Consider the following 19,766-nt stretch of genomic DNA (forward strand, 5'->3'; position numbering starts at 1 on the left):
CTCCCGCTGTGGAAGTTACTTTCTCTTCCTTTTGCTCCAGCTTTCTGCCCTTGGTTTTAGGGACCTTGGCTGAGTATGACAGGTATGAAGTCACCAGGAAAGGCCTATTTCTTCCTGGCAGTTTGGAGCAGGAGGATCTCAGACAGTGGGATTCAGGTCTTTCCTATGCACACAGGCACTTCTGTGTGCTTTGCCATATCCAGTCAGATGTCCCCAGCCAATGAGAGTCAGCTGAGGTGGGTGGGTGCTGGGTCCCACGTCTGATGCCAAGAAGCTTCTCCATAGAGGAAGGTTTGTTACCCTGATAGCCAGTGAAGCTTGGACAGAATCCTTCAAATTCCCCCTTGCTCTCCAGGGATACTTAAGCCAAGAATACCCAGCTGGGCAGGAGGACCATAAGGTAAGCCATGCCCTGGGTACTGGCTGCTTGAGTGCCAGCTGTGCCCATGTCACCCTTGGGCATTCTCAGACAAGCTTGCCTACACTATCCATATTCAGGACAAGACAAACCTATGAAAATGAATCAATGGCCCCGAACCACTACAGCTTGAATGCTATCTTCCTGCTCTCCCTGCTCTCCCCGCTCTCCCAACTCTCCCTCTCCCCTCTCCCCTTCCCTGGGCTTCTAGCTCCTCTCCTTGATTCCTCTCCCTCTCTCTCCCTCCCTCTCTTGCTCTTCTCTTTTTCTCTCTCTCTCTCCCACACAGCTGCCTCTTAAGAATACCAGATGATGGTGCCTTGCTGCTTTGTAGTCCCAAAATTCCAGAAGGCCATAGGGTTACAATTTTACTGTTCTTTTTCCATTAGCGAAAACTACTCTCACTGGAAGTGGACAACCCTATTCAGGGTCCTCCCAACCTCTGTTCACAGGAATGTGCCCTTCTCTCCAACCTTTTACCTCCACTGAAGGTTTAAGGGCATATACATATACTCAGGCATATATCCAGGCATATATATCCAGGCATATATATAGGCATATATATATACAGGAATATATATATATATACATATATATATACAGGAATATATACAGGCATATACACAAGCTTGTCCACATCACCACTCCCTGCCTGAGTAGATCAGAGAGAGAATAGATGGTTTAAGAATGTATTCAAGGGGGCTGGAGAGATGGCTCAGTGGTTAAGAGCACCGACTGCTCTTCCTGAGGTCCTGAGTTCAAATCCCAGCAACCACATGGTGGCTCACAACCATCTGTAATGAGATCTGATGCCCTCTTCTGGTGTGTCTGAAGGCAGCTACAGTGTACTCATACAATAAAATAAAATCTTAAAAAATAAAAAAAAATAATAAAAAAAAAGAATGTATTCAAGAGGTAGGAAGGTGGGAGGCCCTCTGGCAGACAAAGAAGGGTGGCTTCGGCAAATGAAGGACAGTAAACCGGAGGTGAATGGAAAGTACAGATGGAAGGTATTTACATTGTCAGCGTGCAGAGGTACCACATGGCTGCCGGCTGCAAGCTGAGCTGATGACAGATAGTGGTTATGATGCACCAGAGGTGCGTATAAACCTGGAGGTCACCTAAAATCCATCTCCGGCCAACTTGGGCAGCACCTATGGTCTGAGGAATCAGTGGACATCCTCAGAGCTGGGCTGTGGCAGTAATTCTATATAGGCCACAGAAGATGAGGCACTGGCCTGGGCCAGGATCAAAAATCCTATAACAGCCAGAGAAGTAGGGATTTTAGGTGTCCCACGCTAAAGAGTGCATTGCAATGACTCAGTTCTGCTAATGCTGCATGAATCCGCCAGAGATGACACGTGATGATCGGATGTGTCTGTGTACCATAAAACTTTATATGGGGGCACTGAAATTTGAATGCCATAAAATTATCTCATGTCATGAAATATTATTCCTCTTTTGACTCTTTCTTCAATCATTTAAAAAATGTAAAACCCATTCTTCATTCACAGGCATTATAAAAACAGGGAGTGGAGGCCTCTGCCTGCTGATCTCTGAGCCAATAGGAGTAGGAGGCAGAACGGGGCCTCCGCGTGATACAGAAGCTATCAGACAGACAGCAAACCTCTAGCTCTCTGCTTCAGGTCCCCTGAGGAGCCTTTTCTCTCTAGGGAGAGAAGCCAGAGCTAGACGTATACCAGCATCTAGGGCCTTCAGAAGTTCTAGTTTTTCTTGCAAATTACTAACGCAGCATTTTGATGGTAATTCACTTCCCATGTAGCCTGCCTACTGGGAGCGATGCTCTTCTGCCAAGGCAAACATCCGCTGCACTTGAGTAGCATCTTATTATAAATTAATAAATTGGCATCGGGTGCGTATATAAATATCAGTCCCCGTGAGCTCGGTACATGCGTCTGCCACAGGAAGATGAATCTGCTTAGCACCCAGCTCACACAGCAGCTTCTCAAGTCCCTGAGTCTAGCACTCAGGCTCGCTGTACTTTCTCTAGGTTGATGCCATCTTTAAAGGCCTCCAGGCTGCCTGCTGGAGAACCCTCACTGCCTCTACTGCCCGATTAGCTAGGGTGGACTAGCTCAGCGCCCAGTGTGGATAGAGGGGTCAGTGGTAGAGAGGAAGATGAATGATGAATCAGAGGATGGTGGCGAGCGGCCGGGATGGGTGAGCATAATCGGTATGTCTGTACCCACTGGTTAGAGTGATTTTGGTGGCATAGCAGGTGACAAGATAGCCACATATGTCCTGTAGGGGGAAGAAAGAGTTAAGAGCTTGAATGTGGTAAGTGCCCGCCCGATACTTGCCAGCTTTAAGGCACAGTGCCAGCTCTGACTCACTTTTCCCCCTTTCTTCCTGTTTTCGGGACCTCATGTTCATGTGCTTGACCCTCATGGGCCTGACTCAGGCCCTCCCTGCCTCAGTTATTAATTAAATTATTAATTAAAATACAATTCTCTGTGTTCTGGCCTTTCAGGAGCATTCGGGCATATCCTCTCAAGTGAGGGAGCCTCCGGTCTTTATTTATGATCAATGCTAAGTGTTCTGCCCCAAATTCCACCTGCAGGTCCAGAGCCACGCACAAGACAGATCTCCCTCTTGTTTAGACTTCCAGGATGGAGTCCAGTCCCACTGCAAACCTTCACCCATCTCTGCTACTTTCATAACCGTGCAGTCTCCATCCCCGCCTCTGACCCACTGCAAGTCAGGCTAATGGCTCCTCTTTTTTTGGATCATTGAGTCCTTTCTTCTAAGAAGCCCTCCCTGATCGCCACCATCGGAAACTACTTACCTATGGGATATTATGGCTCTGCACCCGTGGTTCATCATTACATATAGAGGTGTGAGTGTGAGTGTGAGTGTGTGTGTGAGTGTCAGTGTGTGTGTGTGTGTGTGTGTGTGTGTGTGTGTGTGTGTGTGTGTGTTGGGGGCTGCTCCAAGGCCTCCCCACCTCGCTTTCCGCTCCTCCTGGAGCTGAGCCAAACTGAGCCTCTATAGGTGCTGAGCAGCAACTAGCGGGGCTGATTGCTCCATCTTAAATGAGGACTCGCTTAATTTTCCCAGCACAGCTTCCACGGGCGGATGCGCCGAGGGAACGCGGCAGGCCCGTTGGAGGAGGCAAACCGCTAGAAAATAAACACCCAGCCCAGCTATTATTACTTTTTTGTTGTTGTTCATTTATCCCCTGCTTGGCTTCTGATAGGCTCCAGGATGGCTAAATAAAGCCAGGAATTGACTCCCCTCTCTTCAGCACGCCATCTTCAGCGAGGGAGAGCTCGGTCTGCGGCATAAATTAGCGGAAGCCGGAGTGTAAAAATATGATTCTGCGAACAAACAAAAGCCTCCAGTCATGAGACCCGCGGTGGCTGAGCCGTTCCCACTGCCGTCAGCTCTGTTTCCAAGCAATTAAAAGGCAGAGGGAGGAGAGAGATCAGCAGGCCTCTGGTGGGCAGGAGGGAGGTGGGTAGCAGCCGGCACTTCCCCCTGAGCCCTCGCTACCACCCTTCAGCAACCTCTACGCTGGTGCCAGTGAGCCAATAGATAAGAGAGCTCTCTGTCTGCCCTCAAGGTGCTGAGGCACCTCCGGGATTGGTTCTGTTCTTTTTGCCTCAGTTTCTCCATCTTCAGAATGAACATAATAACAGTGTGTGGTGGCTTATGCCTGTCACCCCAGCACCAAGAGAAACAGAGGTAAGAAGCTGGCCTCCCAACTGAGGCCAGCCTCGTCCACATCATGAGTACCAGGCAAGCTTGGAAAACACGGAGAGACAGCACAGGCAAACCCTCGTACAAATAAAATAAAAATAAAGTGGAACTCAAGGCAGCTAGCCCTAGCCCAAGGTCACTGTAACAATCCGTCAAGCAGACAAGGAAGCACGGCTATCTGGCATCACCTTATACTCAGGGAGCTACTTGGTGAATGAAAGCAGATGGCTAAGATCCACTGAGTCATGGGTTGAGCTGGTAGACTAGTGTACGGCTGACCTGGGTCTGGTTTGGCCAGGTAATCTCCTCGTGACAGAGGCTCCCAGTCCAGCACCTGCCAGCACAGTTTGGGTTAACATCCCCTCTCTGGTCTTTTAAACTAAGGGATTTAGGAACCATGATGAGTGCCCCTTGCTGGACCCTGGGGACAGAATGCAAGACATGATCTCTGACTCCGAAGGGTTCCAGCCTGGTGCTGGCAGCAGATTTGTAGACAACCTTCAGAATTGGATTTGGCTGAATAGTATTTCTTCAGCCTGGAATCCCAGATGAGAGAGAACAGAGCTGGCCCTGACCGTGCATCAGCCTGGCGGACCATGCTCACTCCGAGCTACCGGTCCAGCTGGCTCTGAGGAGCCTCCTGTGTGTGCCAGCAGACTGCAACAGAAGAAGCAGGCTCCAGGTCCTCCTGCAGTGCACCAAGCCAGATGCAGTATAACACGGTGCCTGTTGGGAAAGAGTATGGAGAGGGGAGACGGGAGGGGAGGGCATGGTTCTAAATCAAATGGTCTACTGTTACATTCAAATACCCTTGATGTGACAGCCAGGGACACCCAGACTCAGAAAAAGGTCAAACTACTTGTCTGGGTCACACAATGAAGAAGGAAGGAGCTAATATTTGAGCCAAGGTATTTTCATAGCGGTGAGGGTGGCTGCCTGACGAGTTTGCTCCACGTTATACTTTGAGAGACAGACATCCATCAGGCAGGAGGCCAACAAGGAGGCCAACAGAGGGAGGAGCCACCTTTACCATGGGCAGTAAAGGAGGCTTTGTGTGGGAGGCAGCAATCCCTGGGGCTGCTACAGGAGAGGTCCCTTCCACCACTATCCGTGGTCTGTTGGGTCTGACAAAGGGCAATGGAATTGGCTCTGCTCCTGTTTCCTCTCCACAGCCTGGAGGGAGGTGCCATGTTCTCTTAGCCAGCCCCTGCCTTCTGGCTGACAGCTTGGAAACCATACAGGAATCAAAAGGCCCTTCCCATGCCAGTCCATGCCAGACCCATAGCTAGCTTAAAGCTAGGGCCATTCCCACCTGCCCAAGGAGCCTCTGGCCCTAAGTTCTGGGCATCAGCCTTTTGTCCCAGATCAAAGACTCCAGGGGTCAGGGGAAGAGTCTGGCTGAAGAAAATGTCGAGTGAGAGGATCGATTTTTTTTTCCAGTCACACAGTTGTAAACATAAACTAAAAGACGCCTCTCTTCCTTTATAGGAGACGGTCAAAAATCGCAATGCAAGTTTATGGGGGGAAATGTGTCTTTCCAGAGCAGACTATTTCCCTCAAACGCTTGGCAGCCTGCAATCACTTCACTCTAGAGATAAGTGATCAAGTGATCAAAGCAGGAGACCCCAAATTTCACAAGCCAGAGACCAGGTGGCATACCCCTCTCATTCTCTATCCAAAATGAAGACCTGGAGCTGTCTGATGCTAGCCCAGAACCCCGCATTCAACCTTGGACTGCCAAGGCCTGGGCTGGGTGGTCATCACGTGATAAGTTTTCCAGTGCAGTTTCTCTGGGCATCTACGTGCCAACTTCCGTGTTGGAGCCAAGGATACAGATGGATGGCTCCTGATTGTCAGCCTTGAGGTGCCAGTCAGCCAACAGAAAAAGATGTCTGAGCACATGAGGCTGCCCATGAGCCCAACGATGAGAGTGTGGCGGCGCCTTCGCTTTCCTCTGCTGTGTCTTCTCTCTCAACATGGCCAGAACTGGCTGGTAGGAATTCCATACAATGCTTAGCACGGTGGTGTACAGCTGTAAACTCAGCTCAAGGGAGGCTGAAGCAGGAGCTCCAGGAGAGCCTAGAGGCCACATCTCTGGAGGAAGGCAGGGAGAGAGGTTGTTGGGCTCCCTTTTTAGGAGTTGTCTCTGTCTCCTCCATACACCGTTTGAAGACTCAGGGAAATTTTGTATTCTGATGGCCTCGGGATAGTACTCAGCCCCCTACCACAGACCTGACCCTGGATGAGTCAATCTCTCAGAGCCTCACGCCTCAGAGTTTCCCTCACATGGAGGAGCTGTGATAATTAAATGAGGTCGTGTCTGGAAGGAGATCCAAGAAGAGAAACAGGAACCACTATTTTGTATGAAATTTTTTCTCTCTCTAAACAGATGATTCCTTGAAGACAGGGATTTTTTTTTCTGTCTCCCCCACAACACCAGCACAGCGCTAGGGACCGAGGAATCGCTTCCTGAAAACTCCTTGGATGATGCCCTGGGGATTAACCTGGGCTTTGATCATAAGTGCTTTGATGGCCTGGTGATGGGAGTCCTCTCTGAGCATGCCCTGGGCTGCAGTGAGCTGACCGGTGCCATGTCTCCTGGCAGCAAGACAAGCTTGCCAAGCTCAGGGGCCGGAGGGCAGCCAGACAGAGCCTGGGAGGTGCAGAGCAGTCAGCTTTTCCCACCCTACTGAAAAATGCAGGGATGGTAGGGACAGGGGCTTCCATTAGCCCAGGGCTCCATTTAAATAACGGGGGAAAATTGGCTTCCTCTCTGAGTCCAACTGCATCTGGCATCTGGCAGCTCAAAGTGGAGTGACTCACGAGATCCTTACATCCAAGGAAGTGGGGGAAGAGGGAGAGAGGGAGGAGTCTTACAGAGGGAGGACTAAGAGCAGGCAAGCAGGGGCATGCAGCCACACTGCTCTGACAAAAGAATCACAGCCAGAGCAGAAAGCCAGAGCAGCCTGTGCCCAGGGGGCAGGACAGGGAGTTGCTCATGCTTTGGGCTCGGTGACAGGACTCTGTTAATCTAGAGAGACTTGGGTTCCAACTGCCCAGGCAGGAGCGGAAGTCAGTCCTTTTGTCGCTCAGCCCTATCTCTCCACCTCACTCAAGGCTGTTCTGTTGGACAGCATTGGAATTCAGACCTCTGAGGCCACCGTATTGCTGACTGGTGGTCGTTAGGGAATCTGCCAGAGGGGATCCAAGCAAGAGGTTAGAGTCATCATGTCGCTGGAGGGATGGCAGCTTCTAGGGGAAAGAGGCATTTAGCTGTGATCTGTTCCTAAGAGCTCTAAGAGGCAGAATAGTGACTATGCCTAGTAGCTTACTAAACTCTGCTTAGTAATCCAACTCTGGCTTCTGTTTGCTCATAAATTCCTCCACTCATTCATTTAACAGAGGCTCACCCACAGAATGCTCCCCAGCTCCCCAGGAAAGCCCATTCTCCTCAAGTCCCCCTGCTTTTCCAAGCCCTAAGCCTGGCCAGATTCTCTCCTGACTACAGCCACAGCCCCTGCCTCTCGCCATGACCCCAGCCCCCACTCCACCTGCCCTGCAACTCCAGCAGATGTTCAAGCTGTTCTGCACAGGCTTCTGTTGTCACTAGCTGTCAAGACTCAGGTACTGTCGCCTATGGTGAACCAGCTGTCTTAACCAAAAGTTTGCAAATGCATGTCTGGAAGAGGAAGGCAGACGGAGGGCTACAGCAGGCCTTGCTTCCAACAATTCATGTGAATGATTCGCCTCACCCCAGCCAGTAGCTAGGCCAGGTCTTTCCACTTCTGGACAGGTTGTCTATTCTTAGTTCTTTCCTGATTCAAATAGATCCTTGCCCTGCCCACATCACTAGGTGAACCAGGCTACCACTAGGCTAGAGGAAGGGGAAACTGAGGCCCAGCTCAGGCCTTATGCCATGTGGGACAAGGAAATCATCTGTGCAACTGGGAGTAGAATGACTGAGCAGACCAACAGCAAGTCTAGTTGGGGAAGCCCAGGCTGAGGGCAGTGTGGACAAGAAGAATAGCAGCTTCTCCTGTGGTCAGATCTCTAGTCAGGCTGAAGAGCCTCAGGGCAGTACAGTTCCTCACTCCCCAAAACCGATTGTGTGTCAAGGAGCCAGCTGACCTAAACTGGTTGGCTTGGCTTACTGGGCCTTTCCTTGGCCTTAGCTCCAGAAATGCCATGACACAGGAAGTTCTTCAGTCCTGAAGACTAGACAGTTGCTCATCCTTCTTCCAACCGTGGCATCACCTCAAGGCTTCTCCAGAAGCCTGGACCTCCTGTGTAAGGCTGAGGATCTGTGGGAAGTGCTCAGATCTCCTATAAGGGTTCCCAGGAAGCTCCTAGGGCCACTCTGGCCACTCTGACCCCAGCTCCAGGCAAGGGTTCTAATTGGCCAAGGAGACCTTGCAGCACTGTCTTGTTAGGACCCTCGATTACTGTAATAAGACACAAACAGATGGTGCTGCTATAGACTTCCTGCCCAGGGAACAGGCTGGAGCCTAGGCCTCTGGCCCCTGAGAGGTAGAGGCACTACTCTAGGGGCTCCTAGGGTCACTTGTCAGGCTGCCTTCTGGTCCTCCCCTACTGGCTCAGCACCTCTAACTGGGTCACCCCCACCCTACCCCTACCCCAGGCCTCCATTACAGATAGTGTTTCAGCTGCAATTAAGAATTTCAAGTGGCAATTAAAAATTAATTGGAAACCGTGGGTTGTTTATATCTCCCTGACCTCTGTCACTGTGGGAATTGGAGGTGGGTGGGGGTGGAAGACAGGTAACAGGAAGAGGGGGAGGAGGGGTTTCAGAGTGGTTGACCATGGGAGGAGGGACCCTTGGCAGCATCAGAGCAATTTCTCCTTGAGGCAGGAAGAGATAGTACCAATCACTTGTCCTCTGCAGCCTCAATCCCTGACATCTCTCGTAGCCACAGAGCTTGGGGATCTGGTAGGGGTTCAGGCACACAGTCAGGGGAACTCCTGGCAGAGTGAGGCCTGAAGACTGAGTTCAAAGCCTCATGCTCTTCTGAGAGGCAGGGACAGAGAACAACATGGATGACTTCTACACAGCCTCACAGACACAAACTCATATAGAGATATATGTATCTATATGATACAGCTATGTGATACATCTATATGATACATCAGATGATACAGCTATATGATACATCTATGTGATACATCTATATGATACACCAGATGGTACCCTGGCCCCGGAAGTGGCCCTGAGGTCTCTGTCTCAGATCCTTCTGGGTAGTCGCCACAGATAAGGTTTTTCTGTTCTCAAGAGGAAAAGATTTTGAATTTACACTCTATCTCCTGTTAGGGTCTGATATGCTGTGGTCCCTTCATCTTCAGATGAGGCCAAGCCTTCTGTCCAGCCTCCTATGGGAAGCAGGTAAATTGCCCTTAGCCTCCCCACTAGTGCCATTGCCCTCCACAGCGTCTCTCAAAGCTCACTGCACTAAGTCCACAACTCTGGACTTATGGCTCCTCCCGCCTCCAGGGAGTCCTCTCCATGTCCTCCTGTCCGTCCTCCCTCTGTACAGAATGCCTCTGCTCAGCCATCTCTAAAGCCCAGAGAGGCATCATCCATATTGATGACAAGTCAGTCTGTGGGAATCCAGTGTCCCCCACGACTTGGCAAGGACACAGTCTACTATCTTTTCTATTATGCAGTGCAGAATTTTAATTTAACAGTAATAAAAGCAAAAGGCTGTCAATAAAGCAGACACCACATGTCAGGTCATGGGTTTGCTCCCAGAGTCCCCAAAGCAGTAAGCAATAGTGACCCAGGCTTGGGCTGCCGACTAAGACATTGGTGAAATCTCCTTACTCAGAGATGACCAGCCTTCTCCACACTAAAATCATATGCAAAGCAGAGTGTCCGTCCACGTATAGTGCATATATAGGGGCTGCAGACCCATCTTCCACATTCTCAAAAGGTCGGGGCACTTGCTAGGATTTGAGTAAATTAGCTAGTGACAGAACCTAGCTGCAGTGATGTGATCATATAAAAAGTTTATTCTAAAACCAAAAAGGAAGGAAGGAAGGAAGGAAGGAAGGAAGGAAGGAAAACAAAAACAAAAGCAGATCTATGTCAGGCATGGTAGTTCATACCTTTAAGCACAGCACTTGGGAGGCAAGGCAGGAAGATCTCTGAGTTCTAGGCTAGCTAGTTCCAAGACAGCTAGGACTAAACAGAGAAACGCAGTCTCAAAAACAAAAGCAAACAAAACAAATCTAGAGACAAATAGCCCACAGCAATATGCTTATCAAGGATTCAGGTTCCCTCTACAGAGATGTCTAGAATGATAACCTCACTTTCAACTTTCAACCTCAGGGCCCCAAGATGTTTATATAAGCTCCAACCACCACAGTAATATCCAGGACAAGAAGCAGAAATAAAAACATGAAAAAATAATAATATGTCAGTGGCTGGAGAGATGGCTCAGTGGTTAAGAGCACTGGCTGCTCTTCCAGAGGTCCTGAGTTCAAATCCCAGCAACCACATGGTGGCTCACGACCATCTGTAATGGAATCAGATGACCTCTTCTGGTGTGTCTGAAGACAGATTACAGTGTGCTCATGTATATAAAATAAATGAATACATCTTAAAATAATAATAATGTCATCTGCACATATTTCTCCTAAGAGGAATTCCCCTCAAATCCTCCCTACAACATCTCCTTGAAAATACAACCTACAATGTCATTGGTGACCGACCTATCTGGACAGGATCCTGGAAAATGTAGTCTTTTAACTGGCCATTTTGCAATCTAGAAAACTAAGTGGGAAATGGGGATAGCAAAATATGGGGAGTAGCGTAAATTCTGCCAACATGCCCAGTATGCCCTAAGACTTTGAGTTTGGGTGCATGAGCCAAGATATTCTCTTCCAGGAAGGAGAGGAGGGATTCTTGCTATCTGTGGGCAGGAGGAGTAGCCGTGTGGAGCCTCTCCTTCCTGGATGAGGTCATCTCCCATCAGTAGTTTCATTGTGCTTCTAAATTGCAGGTCTCCAAATAACCCTTCTAGGAGACAGGAGGCACTGTGACCACCTTCTCCCCACCCCCACTCTCTTCTAATGAAACACCTTTGCCTGCCTCTGGCTCCTGCTAGGAGAGGCAAAGGATGCTTGCCTAGAGCCTACGATCCACCCTGCTGTTTCAATTAGAAGCAATGCATCTTCAGAGGATGGCCACGGTGAAGCTGGTAATTAGGGAGCAAATTAACTGTCTGTTCCATCCACGTGGTCTTGGGTATCATGGAAGGTGCTGCCTGATCGGCTACCAGGCCCTCCTGCTTCCTTCCTCGACAGCCCCTTCTGGATTCTTCATTTTGCAGCCTTGCTCTGAGGTCAGGCAAGGTTGAAGACAGGAAAGCAGGCTCCCTCCCAAGAAATCATTAGAAGGCCAGGTGGCAGGGATCAGCCCTTAAATTGGTGAAATGGAAGAAGGGGACGAGAGAGAAAAGGGAGTGATGAAGAGGAAGAGGAAATGGGTGAGAGGAGGTGGAGAAAAAGGGGAAGAAGGGCAAGATGAAGAAAAGAAGAAAAAAGAGGGAGGAGGGGGGAGGGGGAGTAGAGAAGGGAATGGAGGAGGGGAGAGAAGAAAGGGGAAAGGAAGAAAGGAAGAGGAATAGAACAGAGGGAGTATAGGAGCTTTAACCTTTCACCTATACCCTAGATTGGAACACAGTGGAGTTCAACCTCACGGAATAGAATAGAAGCCCATTTGTAGAACCAGCAATTACTGGCCATGTAGTGAGTCAGCCTGGGTCCTGACCCCTGGAGTGGTAACAGTAGATACAGCAAAGGCTTGCCCTGGGTAGGTGTCCTAGCTAGCTGTCTAATGAATAGTAACAGGAAAAGTAGTTAAAGTTGTGGTTTTCAACTTGTGAGTCACAGCCCCTTTGGTGGGGTGGGTCAAATGATCCATTCACAGGGGTCCAATACCAGATATCCTGCATACCAGATGTTTACATTATGATTCATAACAGTAGCAAAATTACAGCTATGAAGTAGCAACAAAAACGGTTTTATGGTTGGGAGTCACCGCAACATGAGGAACTGTATTACAGGGTTGCAGCATTCGGTTACATTTAATTAAAGTCAAGTGCTAAACTATAGGAGTGGTGTGATGTGGATGTAGAAGATGCCATCCTTGGGCCAGTACCAAATTTACTTACTAGTGTGATATAATATGATGCCACTGTGGAAGGAGCCTTGAAAATTACTCACGCTTAGGGCTAGATGAGCAGAAAGGACAGCGAGGGCAAAGGCTTCGAAAGCAGGAGTGCTCAGCTATCACCAGAAGCAGCAAGGAAGCTGTGTGGCCACAGGGAAGTTGAGAACAGCAATCAGGAGGCCAGGTTGATGAGGCAGGGCAGGTCATGGGATCCTAAGAAGCCGCATTATCAAGGACCCTGAGTTTCAGTATGGCTAAGCCTGAACACTGAATCAAGTTTTCAACTGGTATTGTCAGGATCCCGGCACTTCCATCCATGCCAGGCTTGCCCGGTCCACATCAGCCACCAGCACACATTCCCGGGCTTAGCAGTCCAGCCAAAGTCCCAGAGCAGGCTCTCATTGGCCTAGCTTGTAACATGTGACAACCACTACTACTCTGATTGGTTCAGCCTGGGTGACGGTTCTGTTCTTGTAGCAGTAAGGGTGAGATCTAGTCCACCAAAGACCTCCGGCTGACTGGAGAGAGGAAGAAAGAAAGATGTTGCGTCAAAAAAAAAACAAAAAAAAACAACAAAAAAAACTGATCCCAGAAAGCAAAACACAGTAGACATGCTTTAGAGGGCTTGGGCAGAAGGGAGGTAGGTTTGAGCACAGTCATTGACAGCTCGGAGAAGCAGAGAGAGGGACAGGGAAGAGAGGGAGGGAAAGGGGAGAGAGAGGAGAAACGGAGAGAGGAAAGGGGGAGAGAGAGCAGAGGAGCGGTCAAACCTATAAGGCTTTGGGGCCGGTGAGATGACTCAGGAGGTAAAGACCATTGCTGACCGGCCTGATAATCCGAGTTCAATCCCCAGGAACCACGTGGAACAGGGAGAGAATTGACTTATGAAAAGTGTTCTCTAAGCTTCCCACTTGTGCTGTGGCATAACCCTTCCCCAGGCACTAATAAATAAACACATGTAAAAAGAAAAGATGAAAACAAAATTGTTTTCAAGAATTTGTTCGTGGGGTAGATGGAGGAGAAATGAGCCACTGGCAAAGGCTTCCTGGAAGTAAAGTAACGGACTCAGAGGCAAGTGCCCCTGGAAGGGGCAACTCTGGTCATCGGGCTGGAAGCTGCAGGGCCTGGTGGGTTACCTGGGTGGGCAAGAGGAAGTAATTCAAGTGTCCACCCATGCCCTTGGAACACGTGTCTCTCCAGCTGCCTCCCTGGCCACCTTTCTATTTGTGGAACTGTCATCACGCCCTGTGTTAGATACCACTGCCGTTCCAAATGGATTGTTGCAAATGATTTAATCACCTACATTAGCACGCCCTGGCTCCCTCGTGTCATGTTCCCTGCCCTCTTCCTGTCCCCAACTTCTTTCCCATCCACCCTGGCAGAATTTCTACCGTTTATCCAAACTACTCATGAAGGACCCTAGGGACTTTGGCCAGCCTTCCACCCACCTGCCTGGGGGCAAGGCTAGGCTAGGTTCCAGCTTCCTGCCTCTGGTCAAGGGATAGGCCTGGTTCCATTCTCCACCCACAGTTCTCTGGGGGAGCAGGAATGTTCTTGAAAAACCGCAGAATATGCTGACTGGTAGTCACCTGACACTGATACCAGATAGAGTTCAAATGCATGTCATAATCTGCTTGGTAGCCAATAGATCCAAAGGTCAATATGCTTAGCCAATGAGTTTAAACTGTGACCTTGCTGATGTAACCTGTACCCCTAAAAAGTATAAAACTGCTTGTTATAGCCATTCGGGGTCACTTGCTGATTGAGGGTCGACCCCCATGTGCCAGAAAATAAACCTCTTTCGTTTGCATCGAACTCTGTTCTTACACTCACTGGTCCATGGAGAAGGAGGAACCCTTGGGTGGGGAGAATACTAGAAATTCTGTTTATATTTTATTCTTTTTCTCATTATTTTACAATAATGATTTTGTAGATGTGGTTTCTCATATATGGTGTGATAGAATTGAGGCTCATGTTGGGACAGACCACAGCAGGCCAATGCAGTTCCACATGACAGAGGGTTATTGTGGGGAAAAGGGGCAACAGGGATGACGGACATGAAGTGGGAAAGGAGAAAGAAAAAGGGGCAAAGGTCAGAAAGGGTCTGCCTTTTATTTAGGCTGTGATGTAACCAGTCCCAGGCAAAGGTAGGAGGTAAACCAAATGGATACTGGGAATGTAAGGCGATTGCCATGGCAACAAACGTGAGGGTCTCTGTCGCCTATGGTGACATCACCGTCATCACTGGGTTTGGAGGGAATCTGCAATGAACCGTAGAGCTGGTTCCTGTTACCAACATACTTCCCTTTTTCTTATCATAAAAAGAAAAAAGGTGGAGGGGGAAGCTGATGATGAAAAAGGACTAGGGCCGGGCGCGGTGGCGCACGCCTGTAGTCCCAGCTACTCGGGAGGCTGAGACAGGAGGATCACTTGAGTCCAGGAGTTCTGGGCTGTAGTGCGCTATGCCGATCGGGTGTCCGCACTAAGTTCGGCATCAATATGGTGACCTCCCGGGAGCGGGGGACCACCAGGTTGCCTAAGGAGGGGTGAACCGGCCCAGGTCGGAAAAAGGACTAGGACTGTCATGTCTCTAGACTATGTCCTGCTGCCTTGGGGTGTCACCAATTTCAGGGTACATCTGACTTTCACCATTGGGGTCCACTTGGTAAACGTTCACGTCAGGCTCCTCTGTGGACAGCGGCTGGTAATCCTGTAACAGGAACGGATTAATAGTTTGGTTAGAAACTTTTTGTATCTGTTGTTGAAGGAATGCAGAGACAAGATTAATGAGGCAGGGAGCGAATAGTAACGCCAGGAAGTCGACTAGAAAGGATGCTATGAAAGGGAGTATCCACTTCCATACAGGGCTTTCAAAAGTCCAGGAGTTGGAGGCCTCACGCTCCTTGAAATTCTGCATGTCTGATTGTAGCTCCTGGACTTTATTTCTCACTATCCTGGATTGGTTGACATAGAAACAGCGTTCTTCTTGGAGGAACCGGCAAAGACCACCTTCTTTATCTGTCAGGACGTCCAGACCCTGTCAGTTCTGAGGCACCACAGCTGCCAAAAAAAATCAATCTTGTTTCTAGATAGTAAGCATGGTTTCAGACATTTTTTGAAAACCGGTGTCAAGCTTGGAAGTGAATTTATCATATTGGGTCATGGAAGTCTTTATCCCTGCCATCCCAATGCCAATGGCTATTCCCACAGAGACCAAGAGTGACACAACCTGCCCTGCCCTCTTATGTCGGGCAGCTTCATATCTACAGCTGGGATCGGCAGGGGCTCAGTTCCCTGCATTACTCCTAGTTCAGGAAAAGGAGCACCAACGTGCGAACTCCTGACCAGCTGGCAGGTAGGCGATGATTTTTACCTGAGCGCCACAGAGGACAGATGTGCTTGGGACTGCAGGGCATTTCAGCAGAGATGAGGTGTCAAAGGTTGTGGTTCTATTGCAGTCTAGGGAGCCCACCATTCCTACAGAACGTGTCCTGGATGTCTTAAAACAGTTTGCCATGCCAAAAAGACAGATAGAAAAAAAGTATGGAGTCATGGAGACATCAGAGTCAGGGCAGCTGACAAAAGGTAAGGTACGGTTACTTGGCAGTATCATCAGAGAGGCTGTAAGTGGCAGTTTCGAGCTAGTTCCAGGGGGTACACATAGCCAGCAATCTTTAAAGCAACCAGGTCGGGCAACATTGGAGTTGGTTTGCAGAGGTCAAGGTCTGGAACAAAATGACAAGTTAGTGCCATTTATGAAGGGGGATGTCAAGGAGGTAAGGACCTCAGAGGAGTATTTGATTACTTCTCTTACTTTTCTGATATCTAGAGGTTGGGCAATTGAGACATATTTTCACTGGTTGCAGAGAGTACTTACTGGGAACCTGGCTTGATATTTACGGTAGCGCTAACCAACAACTCCTGTCTCCCACCTGAGATTCCATGGGTCTTGTATGTAGAAAAGCAATGTCTTGCATTGTAGATAGAAGAAGTGACTGGTCCGTGATCCTAGGGTGGTGCCCAAGACCAACATGGGCAGCCTCCATATTCATCTGGCCATCTTTTACAATCATCTTTTGTCTGGCCAAAGAGAAAGCATGTAAAGAGATCATAATACTTAGATGGGATAACAGATACAGGGATGACAGCAATTTGGATTGGTTCCTGGCATTCCAGCCATGGAATAGTTTCCTGGCCCTATTTGGAAAGACTGTTATCTGTGGGAGTTTCTCAAACCTTGAATCTTCAGATGTAAGGGCTACCCTGAATGGAAACGAACAGCAATAAGAGGACGAGAAGCTCATGCCTATCTAATCCAGTGGGGTCAAGCACAACTGTCAGAGCGGAGTCTCATTTTCTGGGGTTGGAGACAAGGTGGGTGGTCTTGACGTGTTTTGGAGTTTAACAGAGCACGGTCCTGTTAGAGTTTGGTAATTAGATAACAGGAGAATATTGTTCAGCAGCAGAGGGGGTCTGGACGTCCCAGACTCGGGGATCTACCTGAGAAGCTGGTAAAGGAAGCAACATGTTAGTGTTGGTAGGTTGACTGGCTAGAAGAAGAAGAGGGGCTGCTGGCGAGCTTGGGTTTAGGGAATAGGGGGAGCAAAGGAAAGAGAGGCTCCCAACTTAGCTAGAAGATCCCTTTCCAGTAAGGGGACAGGACATGTTGGTACTACCAAAGAGGAGTGAGCGAGAGGTACACCCCTAAAAGTGAGACTAAGTGATGGGGTCTGGTGAGGAAGGTAAGGTTGTCTTCCTACCCCAACAATAGGAAAACGAGAGGGAGAATTGGGTCCCCAAAACTCCATCAGGACTGGGTAAGTGGCCCCAGTGTTCAAGAGGAAGGCGATGGGCCACCCACATACCACGATGACTACCCAGGGCTCCCTGCTGGTGATGGTGGTCAGGTCAAGGAAGCTCAGGCCCCTTCAGTCATCCATAACCAAGCCAAGGAGATTAGCTGGGGGGGGGTGTTGGAAATTATGTCCCTCTGTCCTGCGTAACATGAGGGCAATCAACAGCCCAATGTCCCTCCTGATGGCACCTAGGACATGGCCCTTTTGGCTTGCAGAAGTTAGGGCAAGCCCTTGCCCAGTGACCTTGTTGACCACATTTACAGCAGGAGCCTTGTGGTCCATTAGCCTTAGAAGACCAGGAGTCTGGTCTTCTAAGACCGTGGTCCGGTGCAGTGGCTGGGGATGGTCACACAGTCTTTGTCAGCATATGGTATTTTTGTCTGTGGACCTTCTCATCTCTCTCATGGTACACTTTGAAAGCCAGTGCTAAAACTTCTGTCTGTGGAGTTAGGGGTCCCCTCACCAGCTTTCTAAGTTTGGCTTTTATGTCGGGATAGCTCTGGGAAAAGAAGTAGGTCATCAAAAGTTGCTTACCTTCTGGGTTTTTGGGGTCCAGATTAGTGTATTGCAATAAAGCCTTTGTGAGGCATTCTAAAAATTGAGATGGGTTTTCCTGTTTGTCCTGGATGACCTCTTGGAGTTTTTCAAAATTTACTGGTTTTTAAGACTGTCCTGTGGGGACCGCCCAGGAGTCAGGGTATGAATCTCTCCCTGGCTAAAATACCACCTGCAGAATTATAATTCCATCGGGGATCTTGGTCAGATACTGCCTCAGGTCCGACTGGATATGTTCTGTTTGATGAATTTTGTTTGCATGTGTTCTTACCTGTTCCCAAACTTGCCTGCATTCGTCAGGAAGTAGATTATTAGTAAGGACCATATGTACATCGTGGAAAGTCACGCTATACGGTTGAGTGATGTACTGAAACTCTTTGATAAAGGCAGAGGAGTTAGAGGTATAAGGACCCAGTCTGTCTTCTATTTGAGAAAGTTCACTCAGCGAGAAAGGAACATGTACATTGTCAAGGTCTTCTACCCCAGCAACTTTGCTTAAAGAAAGGACGATGCTGGGTCATGTATCCCTGGGGGAGAAGCACTTGGGGGTTGGCTGTGGCCTTAGAGCAGGTGATGGGAGAGGTGTAGGTAGGTGCTAATACAGGGCGATCGGAGAGACCTGCAGCTGGCACAGAGGAGGGGAGGAGTCTGGAGAAGTTGAGCAAGGAGACTCTGGGATAGCCTGGTGAGAAGGAGAAACTGAGGCAGCACTCTGGGTTTTGGAGGCATGGAAACAGGTCTGTGGCAGAAAGGAGATTGTTCCTTAGCTGACTCTAGGGTTGTAGCGTCATCTGGTGGAGGTGTCATGGCTAAGAGAAGTTGGGTTGGGGAACAAGAAGAACATGGGGAGGGGTTGGAGTGAAGATAGGTAAATGCTTGGGCATAGGGAACCTCTTTCCATTTACCATACCGCTGACAGTATGTATGACGATACCGTAAGATTATCAGATCTAGTGTGCTATTAAGTGGCTATTTGGAGCTGTTGTCTAATGGGTACTGAATCCAGACCTTAGTGCAGAGGTGAATTAGCTTTGATGCCCTCAATTCAGGTGTTAACTTTAGAGATTTGAGATTTCCCAGTGGGGAGGATGGAGGTACGTTCAAAAACAACGTAGCGGGCTGGAGAGACAGCTCAGTGGTTAAGAGCACTGACTGCTTTTCCTAGAGGTCCTGAGTTCAAGTACCAACAACCACATGGTGGCTCACAACCATCTGTAATGAGATCTGATGCTCTCTTCTGGCATGTCTGAAGACAGCTACAGTGTACTTACATATAATAAATAAATAGATCTTTTAAAAAAACAAAAAACAACATAGCACCCATTGGGGAGTTATTGGATTATTTGTACCCTCATCCTGAGAATAATTCAATAGCAAAATTTCAGCCAAGCTAGATGTCCAAATCGTCACCTGGACCCTCTAGAGGCTATGGTGAATCTCAGACTCACCAGAAAGCGTCTACCTGGGCCTGAGATTTCCTGAACAGCTGCAAGAGACAAGAGTGGGGGAGGGGTGTGAGAGGAGCTTTTGAGAGGGTAGTTACCCAAGGGTCGAAATCTTGTATGTCAGCTAGGAGGCTGGTCATAATTGGGAAATCAGGGTCTTCCCTGCTGACTGGAGGAAAAACCTTACCTAAATCTGCTGATGTTTGTGCAAGAATTTAAGCAGTCTGTCAGCAGGAAATGTGAAACTGTATGGTTGGTGTGGGCCAACCGACTGAGTGACCCATGTGGCAGAAGTTAGCCCACGTGGTGGATCTTAGTGGCAGCAGCTCATGTGGTGGGAGTCTGTATGTCTCTGGAGGCAGCAGCAGCAGCTCCTGTGCTGGGAGTCTGTGAGCCCCGCAGTGGTGGGTGGCAGTGGTCTGCAGCTGCAATGGCAGAGCAGTGGAGGCAGGCCGTGGCTGGGCCCCTCGTGGTGTGCAGTGGTGGTGGTGTTGGGCGCATCCATCCAGGCAACAGTACGCGTGACCACGCAGGAATGGGTGGTCAGTCAAGGTCCCTGCATAGCTGCCAGCGGGCATAGCTGC

At 49.1% G+C, this 19,766-nt stretch overlaps 1 long non-coding RNA gene and 1 pseudogene across 1 annotated transcript; one reads left to right on the forward strand and one right to left on the reverse strand.

The window, feature by feature from the left end:
* Positions 1 to 14,230: 14,230 nt before the first annotated feature.
* LOC148004161 (uncharacterized) lies at positions 14,231 to 16,051 on the reverse strand. The gene is made up of 3 exons (XR_015627284.1): positions 15,700 to 16,051; positions 14,901 to 15,036; positions 14,231 to 14,688 (listed from the first exon to the last, which is right to left on the reverse strand). It is a non-coding gene; the product is annotated as an uncharacterized LOC148004161 (long non-coding RNA).
* On the forward strand, positions 14,694 to 15,013 carry LOC148004162 (signal recognition particle RNA; annotated as a pseudogene).
* Positions 16,052 to 19,766: the final 3,715 nt, after the last annotated feature.

The sequence above is a fragment of the Rattus norvegicus genome, chromosome 8 (genome assembly GCF_021556685.1).
Source record: "Rattus norvegicus strain SHRSP/BbbUtx chromosome 8, alternate assembly SHRSP_T2T, whole genome shotgun sequence".
NCBI classification, from domain to species: Eukaryota; Metazoa; Chordata; class Mammalia; order Rodentia; family Muridae; genus Rattus; species Rattus norvegicus.